A 10,856-nucleotide genomic window follows, 5' to 3' on the forward strand; every position below is an offset into this window, starting at 1 on the left:
AGAAACTCAAAGCTCGTCAACAAGTACAAAATTACAACCACGAAGAATAAGTTCTGGCGTCTTATTTCACAGCGAGGTGACTATGGTTAATAATAATGTGTTCTATAGTTAAAAATAGCTAAAAGAGAAGATTTTAAATGTCTTCACCAAAAAGTAAGGATAAGTATTTGAGCAGATAAATATGCTGATCACCTTGATTTGATCATTTTATAATGTATAAATGTATCAAAACATCACATTGTGCTCCATAAATATATGTTACTTAAAAAAAACTTTTAAAATGGTCTGTTTTTTAAAAATAGAGTTACACAGACTAATGAATAACTTCTCAATAACTGTCATTCTTTTTCCTACCATGGCAGGACAAAACTTCACTAAATGTATCATTAAGCAGTAAATTCTCCCCTACCCCAAAGATCCTAGGCAGAATTCATACTTTAAAAATTAAACACAGATGCCAAAAAGTATTATGAAGGCCTTAGATAGTGTAAGGCTCTACAGAACATAAAGTTACAACACTAAACATTATCAACTGTTTTTATTTTGCAAACACAGGGTGTATCTTCCTTTCCACACTCAGTGTGACACCCATAAAACACAAATTTGCTTTTACATATATTCAATAATTACATATACACTGACAAAATGTAAGAGCCATAACCATCACCTTTGCAGCAGTGAAGACTTAATTACCATGCCTTAAGGTTACTACAACTTGCCCAAGAGCCTTTCTTCATAGAGAGTTTAGACAAATATCTCTTAGATTTGCTTTTAAGTAACCGAGAAAGACAGGATATAAGGAAAACAATTTAATCAGTAATACAATACCCTGTGCTGGCTGGTTTAGGCTGTTGTGTCCAGTTCTCTTAAACGTCTCTTAAAGGCCCGCTCCCTGTCTTCCTCAATGCACACACTCAGGCCTAACTCTGCAGGAGGAAGCCTAACCCCCTCGTGGATGTGCCTCTCTACCCTCTTAACCGAAGGGGAGAGAGCCTCCCTGCTGGTAGCTCTGCTCTTATTTAGTTCATTTATCAGCATTTGGGAAACCAGTTTCGCATGACAGTGAATTATCTTCAGAAGCTCCTATTTCCTACATTGCATAGCACTTCCTCATCTTAACTTTGTGCCTCTTGCCTTGAACTATTTTTGAGCGAATGAAACCAAGCTGAGGGTTTTTTCCCCCTGCATTTAGTCAAATCATGTGACATGGTGTGTTAACATGAAAACCTCACAGTTCTGAAGCAATAAAACAACACCCCTAAATGTCATAACTCATATCCTGTTTGATATACTTTACAAAGTTAAAAAATTCATCCACCAACTTATTGAAAGCAGTTGTTATATGTAGACAAGTATTTAGGAAAATGAACAATAACTGATCGCATAGAAAGAGGTGAACTTTCATAAAATGATAGTGGACGGTGCCTGTGGCTCAAAGGAGTAGGGCACCGGCCCCATATACCGGAGGTGGTGGGTTCAAACCTAGCCCCAGCCAAAAACTGCAAAAAAAAAAAAAAAAAAAGATAGCCTCTGTCCCTCTGGATCTTGACAATACTTACATGTTTGAATTAAAAGAGCTTCTTTATGTCTCCTTTGGACACTTTAACAGGCTGGTATCAGCAGCCAGTCTTTATCACACCTTCCTGGTGGCATGGTCCAGGCCAGCTTAGAGATAGGCACACTGGGCTCGGGCTGGCAGAGCAGCAGAAATTGCTCCTTCTGTTCCAGATACCCTCGACAAACTCAGCGCAGAGAAGCAAGCCAGTAGTGCTGAGGCCTCACATACTCAACTGAGTCACCGCCCAGGACTCCTCAGTGCCAAGTTTCCACTGAAGAATAAAGGGATCCTTGATTGAGGCTGAGGAAGAACTGGAGAGCAACTAATGCAGCTTCCCCTTCCATGAATGAAGACTTCCTCGCCCTGATTCATGAAGAAGACAATAAGAAAGTTCCTTCACCCAATTTCTTAACTACAGAAGTCATCTTTTTTTAAGTTGAAAAACCATTTATTTTCACCAGAAAGAAAAAAAAAGTGATCCAACTCTACAGGTCTAGTTTTTGGGCCAAAAAGAGACCCGGAAGCAGTGAGACTCTCACCAAGGTCATCCCCAAATCCAACACCCCCTGGAGGCAGAAAGCAGGGAGGAAGCACAGTACTCACCAGTCTCTGCACACAAGGACGCCTGCTGGGAGAACTGAACACAAATGGGAGGCTGCAGAAGTATTGAAGGACAGGAAGTGTAGCAGCCGGTATAGCCTATGGCTGGGAGGAGTGAGAGTTATAATACCTGTAATGGAACACCTTGGCGAAAAGGGCATGGAGAGAGATTTGGTTCTAACAAGCATGAGGGAGCTCGCGAGATGAGAGCATTGGTGAATTGGCAGTCTCTACACCTGTGGTGTTGAGAAGCACGAGCTCAGCCTTATATTAGGCTGGAGGGGCAGGCAGTCAATAAGCATGCGCATTCTATCACGGATCCACTTACTCTGACTCTGTCTCCTCTCCTGCCTGTAGAACGCCAGCATGGTGTCTCTGCTGAAGATTACCAAGCTCTGCTAAAGACTAAGAGCTATCTGTTCTAAGAAGACCTTTACTCTCTCTAAGACACTCTCTCTCTCTCTCTCTCTCCAGCTAAAGTAGATAGCTCTCAAGCACCTATGAGAAACTGTTCCTGAGCAAGGTAGCTTAGTGGTCTGTGTCCAGAACCTACCTAAGCTGGGCCCGAGACCTGGCCAGTCCTGGGCCCTGACAAGGAAGAACAGGAAAACGGGCTGAGGATAGGAAGGAAGAGAAGGTCTGAACTCAGCAAGGTAAATTAAGGTCCATGGTTCCTGAGGGACTGAACGCACATAGCCGAGAATGTCCCGGAGATGGGATACCATGAAGGGCATATTCTCAATCTCAGCCACAGCTTGGAATTGCAGCCCACACACATCCACTTTGAAACTCTGTGCTGTCAAGGCCCCTGATGGCCTCCACTGCATCCTCTGCCCGCTCCATGTACATGAAGGTATAACCCTTCACGATGTCACATTCAATGACTGAACCATATTCCTCAAACTTGGCTCGAAGTTCCCTGTCAGTACAGGTGGGACTGATGTTGCCCACATGCAACCTTGTTGAGGTTTTGCTCTTACTCTTGCAAGCTTCCATGCTGAAGTTCACCCCATGAAGCTTGTAGTGGTGCGGGTGCATATGGCATCCTCAGCAGCAGTTCTGGCATCCTCAGTCTTCTGTGTGCACAAAGCCATAGTTCTTCAGAACGTCACATTCCAGCACCTTCCCATCCATACTGCTCAAAGAGTGAGCGGAGGATCTCCTGCTCTGTGGCCTCCCGGGGGCAGATTTCCAATGAACAGCTTCACAATCCTGACAAGATCCTGTACAGAAATCAGCAATTCTCCTTCTCCTGGCACGGATGCTCCTGACAAAATGCTAAAATGCCAGAATATTTATTTTTAAGATGATAATTGGTGTAACTAAGGCTCATCACCTTTGCTTGTTATCCGACACAGGTGGTCGGGTACAAGCACAGTCTAGAGCTGCTGCTAAGCAGAAGAGCAAGACTGAAGGCACCCTGAGGGCCGTCTACTTACAGGGAGAGGGTCAGTGCTTGGAGAGGTGGACCAAGACCAGCCAGAGGCAGGCTCTCCCATGGCACACATCTCACAGGCTTCACCTGCACACTGTAACCTGACTCCTACCACCAGAGCTGGTTCTGGATCTCTTACCTACTTCTCAATGCAGTAACATTCCAGCCAGAATATTTTCCTGGCTTTGATTTGTTTACTTTCTCTTGGGAGGAAGGAGTGATGGCAGAAGGAAGCTGGATGCCAAGTCTGCTTGCAGGTGAGAAGCAGCCTCCTGCCCACATTCCTGCTGGTAATACGCTAGAAAACAGCCATCATCTGCCTTAGTAGAGGGAAAGGAAAACGGATGTCTTCTGAGCTAGAGCCCAGAATGCAAACTTCTAAGTTTGCTTAAGTTACGGCAGGTAAAATCCAAAGTAAGGAAACAATGTTTTGTGTAACAATTCATGATGCACTGTGACACAAAAGGCTCACACCTGCTTTAGGAGGGTGACCAGGAGAAGCCTCTCAGAGGGACCACTTAAGCTGAGACTAGACGGAGAAAAACTGAGGGTAGAAAGTTCTCAGCAGAGAAGAGTGAAGCTTATCCTCTCTCGTCATGTGATACCATCGCAGCTGTGACCTCTGACCCTCCAAGCCACCCTCTCATTCCCTGGGCACTACATCACCTGGGTCAGCATCTCCCTCTCCATCACAAATATCCTAAGCCTAAGGGCTGTGAACACCCACACAGACCACCCATCTCACAAGTGTGGCCTTGACGGTCCTGCCCCTCCACACTCTACCTCTTGTCTCACTTCTATTCCCTGCCCTTCCCATAGGAAGGTCTCTAGTCCCTGGATCACTCTGTTTTCTCTCTCCCTTCAGGCGTCCTCCTTTCCTTCCCACTTAGCCTGGACTCCACCACCAAGCGGCAGAACTGCTAACACCCAGTACTCTACACCAAGCCCAACAGATCTCTAATTCTGGAACCATGCTACACCCAATGTCTCAACTCCTACACCCAGCGGGTGCTCCGCAGCCCAGCCTGCTGACAGACGGGCACTGTTACCAGCCTCTCTGCTGTTGGTTAGATTCTGTCAGCCCTATCTTTGAAGCCACACCCCATTTCCCCTCCAGGACTGTTTTATTAATACCATTCTTGAGCATCTTCCTGTAACCAACCTCATCCTTTCTTCTCTCAGTAGATGAAATTACCTTACTACCTCTTCATGAAGAAAACAGCTTTCCTGGAAGGCCCTCCCTCAACCACCCGCCACCCATGCGCTCGCTCCTGCCTGCAGTCCGTCAGTCTGGGAGGAGGCCTGCTTGGCGTCAGTGCTTACACCCATGTTCAGACATACTTCCTTCTCTATGGGCTCACTCTCTTTTTCTTTTAATTTCAGACTATTACAGGGTACACGCATTTTGGTTACATAATTTCTTCTGTACATTTTAAGTCAAAGCTGTAAGTGTGCACTGTACCCATTAGGTATGTATAACTCAACCCTCCCCCACCCCCCTACCTACTTGATTGAGTTTTGCTTCCCTATGTCCACATATATGTTGATTTATAGTCCCAATTTTGTACTGAGTATACATGGTGTTTGTTTTTCTTTTTCTTTTTTTTTTTCTGAGACAGAGCCTCACACTGTCCCCCTGGGTAGAGTGCCGTGGCATCACAGCTCACAGCAACCTCCAACTCCTGGGCTCAAGCGAGTCTCTTGCCTCCGCCTCCCAAGTAGCTGGGACCACAAGCACCCGCCACAACACCCGGCTATTTTTTGGTTGCAGCCGTCATTGTTGTTTGGTAGGCCCAGGCTGGATTCAAACCCGCCACCTTAGGTGTATGTGGCTGGCGCCTTAGCCACTTGAGCCACAGGCGCCGAGCTGGTGTTTGTTTTTCTATTCTTGCAATATTTCACTTAGAAGAATGGTCCCCGGGTCCATCCGGTTATTACAGAAGACAACAGATCACCATTATTTTTTTATGGCTGAGCATAACTCCATGGTGTACGGATAAACTCCACTTTATCAATTCACTCATGTATTGACGGGATTTGGGGTTAGGAACTATGCTGCTATAAACATTCCAATGCAAGTGTTTTTATGATAAAATGTCCTTTTTTCTTTAGGTTAAATACCTTGTAGTGGGATTGCTAGATCGAATGGTGGGTCTATTTTTAGTTGAGCTATCTCCATCCCACTTTCCATAGAGGCTGCAGTCTCACCAACAGTGTCTAAGTGTTCCTTTCCCTCCACATTCTGTGGGCTTTTTCCTATCAAAAGTTTGTATACAGGCTTCGGTTTCTGCTACCTTGAAATGAGTCTATCTCGAGTTACTCTCTAGCAGTATCACACCTCTCTCATCTCTTCAGACACATTTTGCTAACTGTAGTCTCACCTCCCATTTCTTCCACAACTAGCTGTAATTTAGAAACATTTCTTATTATGGCCGCGGTCTAAAAGCCAAATCCCAGAATACATTTTTTCTCCTTATCTTACATTTGACGACGCTCTCTGGGAAACATTTGAGTCCCGTGATTTCTGTGCCATCATATTTCTCTCTCCCATCACGTCACTGCCTCTTTTGTAGGCCGCCTCCTCTGCCTGCCTTGAGGGATGCCTGCTCCCCAGACCCTGACCCTGCTCCTCATTGTGCTCCTTCTTCCCGATGCCTTCAGGATTTCCATGGTTCACCTACTTCCTCCATGTTAGCAGCCCCAGCTGGACCTTTTGGAACCTCACAATCACACATCAAATTGTCTGCGGGATGTCTCCAAGCAGATATCCTAACAGGCAACTCAAACTCACGATGCCTATGACAAACCACTCCCCCTCCCCACCATGTCCAATTCCTCTTTTTAATATGCCCTCCCTCAGTAATGGCCACATTATCCAACCAGTAACCCAACCTAGAAATCTCTTAATCATCCCTGGACTTAACTCCAATCACCCTACTGCTGCAAATTTTAGCCCTAAGAACTTCTCAAAGCTGTCTTTCTGCCCCACTTCACTTCCAATTTTGACCCCTGCCACAGTCCAGCTTTCATCATCATTTACTGGGTCTGTTGCTGCAGCCTCCTAAGTGGATTCCCTGGTTCCAGCCTGGTCTCCTTCAATAAAATCCAACAGACCCAACTAGCAAATGATATGAGGAACTTGTTATCATTTCCCTGCTTAAACTTTCTAATGGCTTAAGGACAAAGCTAAACCCCCTATAGGTACTACACAAAACTTTACATCACCTGACACCATCTACTTCCCCAAACCCCATCTCTGGACACCTCCTACCACTCCCCTTATGTGTCTAACAGTAACACACATACCCCATGCAGGCCCTCATCTCGCTACTGCTGCTGTCACTGCTTACACTGACCTCTCAGCTCAGAAGGCCTTCCTCCAGCTTCCCTCAAAAATGCTGTCATCTTCATACAGTACAGCTAGAGCAGCCCCTCCCAGCCCCACTGCCCTGTCTGGATCTGGCACCCTCCGCAGGGCTCCCACAATGCCTTCTTATATACACTGCAAGGATCATTTTCTGAGCATCTTTTTCTAATCTTTGTGAGGCCAGGAACTAGACTGCTACTTATCTTTATGCTGCTTGTGTGCCTAGCAAACACACTAAGCATTTAGTAAAGTTTAGCTAAAATGAAGCTTCTAAGAGAGGTGCTGTCACTCTTACCTTACAGATGATGAAAATGAAGCTTAGAGAGAGGTTATATGACTTTATTTTTAGTTTGATTCCTTAACTTTTTTTTTTTCGGTCTCCTGCTTCCACTACCTTAAGGTCTCCAGACTTTTGTGTCACTGGTCTCAGACAACACTTTGCTGCCCACTGTCCTTTGGATGATGTACACGGAGAGGCTGCTGTCCAGGACATCATCAACATTGAAGTCCTTCCTCCCTGTCTTTCAGCAGGTGGTGAGAGGTGGCAACCTCAGCCTCCAGCTTGACCTTGATGTTCACAAGGGCCTCGTACTGCCCCTCTGCCTAGGTCTGTGCCTGTCTGACTCCAGGTGCAGAAGGACCCTGCAGAGATGTCCCATCTGCATGGCACAGCAGACTGCCACCTCCCTCAGGGTGCTCTCCAGGCTGGCCTTCAGATGGCTCATGGAGTCCACATTGATCTCTAAGGACTGGACTGCCTCTCTCAGCTCTGTGAGCATCATCTCAGCAGTTCTGACCTTAGCTGACTGCAAGGTAACTCTGGGTGCTCTCCTGAATCTGTGGGGACAAGTATTTTTCTTTTGAGAAAGAGTCTCACTATGTCACCCTTGGTAGAGTGCTGTGGTGTCATAGCTCACAGTGACCTCCAACTTGTGGGCTTAGGCAATTCTCTTGCCTCAGCCTCCCAAGTAGCTGGGACCACAGGTGCTTACCACAAAAAGCCTGGCCATTTTTTGTTGCAGTTGTCATTGTTGTTTTATCTGGCCCAGGCCAGGTTTAAACCCACCAGCCTCAGTGTTTGTGGCTGGTGCTATAACTTCTATGCTATGTTCACGGAGCCTGGACAAGTATTTTTCTAGCTCTTCTCAGTTCTTCTGAGCTAGCTTGTCATACTGGGCCCAGCTGTCCACTGTGATCTTGCTGAGGTCCTGATATCTGGGGTATCTACCTCTATGGTTGGCTCACTGCTGGCAATCTGGGCTTGTAGGTCTTTTACTTCCTCCTGGTGGTTCTTGTTCATGAAGAGTGGCTCCTCCTTGAGATCCCTGATCTCTCTTTCCAGCTGCAGCCAAGCAACCCTGGTGATACCAGTGACCTGGGGAACCCCAGATGTTACTCATCATAGGGTGGTGCACTGCCAGCCATCTCATACTTGACAAAGGTCACCAGGAACACAATGGCACTGTCAATCTGCAGAGCTACACGTGCCCTGTCCACACAACTTGCAAAGATTAAGCCTCAGGATCTCGATGGTCTTGGGAGTTATGGCCTCTAGTCTCTGACCTGAGCCTTCTTCTCTAGGAGTCCTGACTGTGCTCTGCAGCCTGTGACTGTCAGTCTTCAGGCTCCTCACTCTGTCAGGGTAGGAGGCCAGATGGCTGTTCAGGTCTTGCATGGTCTCCTTAGTCTGGATGCCTTCCAATCCCACAAGACCCCCAGTCATCCCCACAGCCAGGCTCCCAGGCCCCCAGCTGCCCCATAAGCTGGTGGAGCAGGACTGAGAAGTCCAGGAGCCTAAGGCTCTGGCACCTACACAGATGCTACTGTGCTGCTGGTGGGCTGGATCTGCGGTTGGACAACTGGACTGAGCCCAGGAACTGGTCGTTGCTGGAGAAGGGGCAGAATGAGTGGTGAAGCTCATGCAGTCCAGGGAGGAAGGTGAAAAGACAGGATTCAGACTCGGGCCCAGGTTACATGACTTTAAAAGTCACTTACAGAAAAGTCTAAGAAGAGAACCTAGAATGCAAAAGCACACTAGTTAAATTAAAAGTCTTTTTCTTGATAGCAGAAGGCCTCTCAGAGCTAAGCACGGTCTATGTTTCTCCTCTGTTACTAAAGCCTGACAAGGTGCCGCTAGCGCACAGTTAAGTGATTAGTACACAGCAGCCGGCTCAGCGCGCCCGCAGAGGCCGTCCTGCAAGAGTCTGAGTCTTTCCAGTAGATGGCGCTGTACACAGAGGCCGGCTCAGTGTGCCTGCAGAGGCCCCTCCCACAAGCGTCCCTCCAGCAGATGGCGCTGCGGCTCCGCAGCAAGGACGCTGCCCGCCAGGCGACCCGGGAGGAAAGCCAGCCTTTTCCATCCATTCGTTGCCAGCTTCTTTCTTTCTTTGAGTCTCTCATAGAAACACAACAAAAATCAGGACAAATCTTTTCTGCAGAATGCTCTGAATGAACATCTTTTAACCTGTTCAATGCCCAATATACTTGCATATCTTTTCTTCTCTGGCCTTTAAAAAATCTGGGATAATTTCACCCAACTTGATTTACACAATTTATCAAGTGCATTTCCCTGCCCTTAAACACATCTATTCTTCATAGGTCCTTAGTATGAAACACATTTATAATCTAACAGGTTCATCATCATGTTTATCTCTATATCCTTGAGTCTCCACCCTGTATCACTTGAGAACACGTTAGTTTGCCAACCATCCCTCACTCTAAAAAAAAAAAAAAAACTTTCAATATATCCTAACCATAGTCTTAAAGGATATGAGCTTTTGAATAGAATAAAAAGGGACAATTATGAGTAAAACAAATTATTAACACCTATGAAAGTAAAGTGAAGAGTCACAAGCAAACATTCTTCACTTTATTACAATTTCATGGTTCTCCCAGAAAACTCAGTGTTTTTTGAAACTGTACAAAAATACTTCACGATCATTTCTAAAACAAAAAAGTCAGGTTCTACGATCAAATAATACACCAGATAATGCAAAGGAGTTTTTCTTTCTTATTTTTTTTAACCAGCACCGAAGTCCTGTGCATGCACACTCCCTAACAATCAGCATCTCTAATCTGAGCCTACTTAGTGCCTATGATGGTGTCCTTTGCCCCAAACCATCCCAATAACTACAGGTTGACTCACGAGTTCCCAGTTGCTCTGCAGGGAACACTGTCAGCTCCACTGAAGACTTCTGACTCAGAGAATTTCTGAGACTATTAAGCTACCTAATGCCAAAAGCATTGATTTAAAGTACCTAAAGGAACCATTTGTCAGGGTTTGACTTGACTTATTTAATAATACACAGCAATGAATACTATTAAAATTAAAATACTGTAACTAAAACAGCTGCAGCTATAAATTTAACTTTTTAATCAAGGAAGTCCTCAATTTGAAAATATTTTCAAACCCAGACTAAATGATGTCAAGAAAACAGTTTCATAAAATAGCAAGCCTCTTCTAGCCATGCCATCACCAAAGAGCATGCCCTAAACAGCAGCGTGGCCCTAAACGTACCTGAGCTCTGGGAGCCTTTCTGATCTTGGGCAAGCTGCCGTAAAAGAACGATCTGAGGCAAACACAACATTAAAGAGCAATTCATGTATCGGGGAATACCAGACCCAATAAAGTTTAATGTTCCAATGACAGAACTTCAGAGATAAGCATCTAATGGGAAAATGTGGAAGCAAAATAAAGCACCGGATTGGTCTGCAATTACAAAATTGCCCCTTTTAGGTACCCTGTTGGAAAGTCCCTAGTAACACAGTCATATGTTAGCTGGCTGCTTACGATTGGCTAGGGTTAAGTTTTAACATAAGCATTTATCAGAAATGACCCAAGTCTAAGTTTTGCTTATGTACGCAATTTAAGCAAGGCTGACGTCACTGGTTTTGTC

General features: G+C 45.6%; 1 pseudogene; it reads right to left on the bottom strand.

The window, feature by feature from the left end:
* Window positions 1-2,805: 2,805 nt before the first annotated feature.
* LOC100960600 lies at window positions 2,806-8,683 on the bottom strand (annotated as a pseudogene).
* Between the last annotated feature and the right edge of the window lie 2,173 nt (window positions 8,684-10,856).

The sequence above is a fragment of the Otolemur garnettii genome, unplaced genomic scaffold (assembly GCF_000181295.1).
Source record: "Otolemur garnettii isolate 467f Iridium unplaced genomic scaffold, OtoGar3 scaffold00062, whole genome shotgun sequence".
Classification (NCBI taxonomy): Eukaryota; Metazoa; Chordata; class Mammalia; order Primates; family Galagidae; genus Otolemur; species Otolemur garnettii.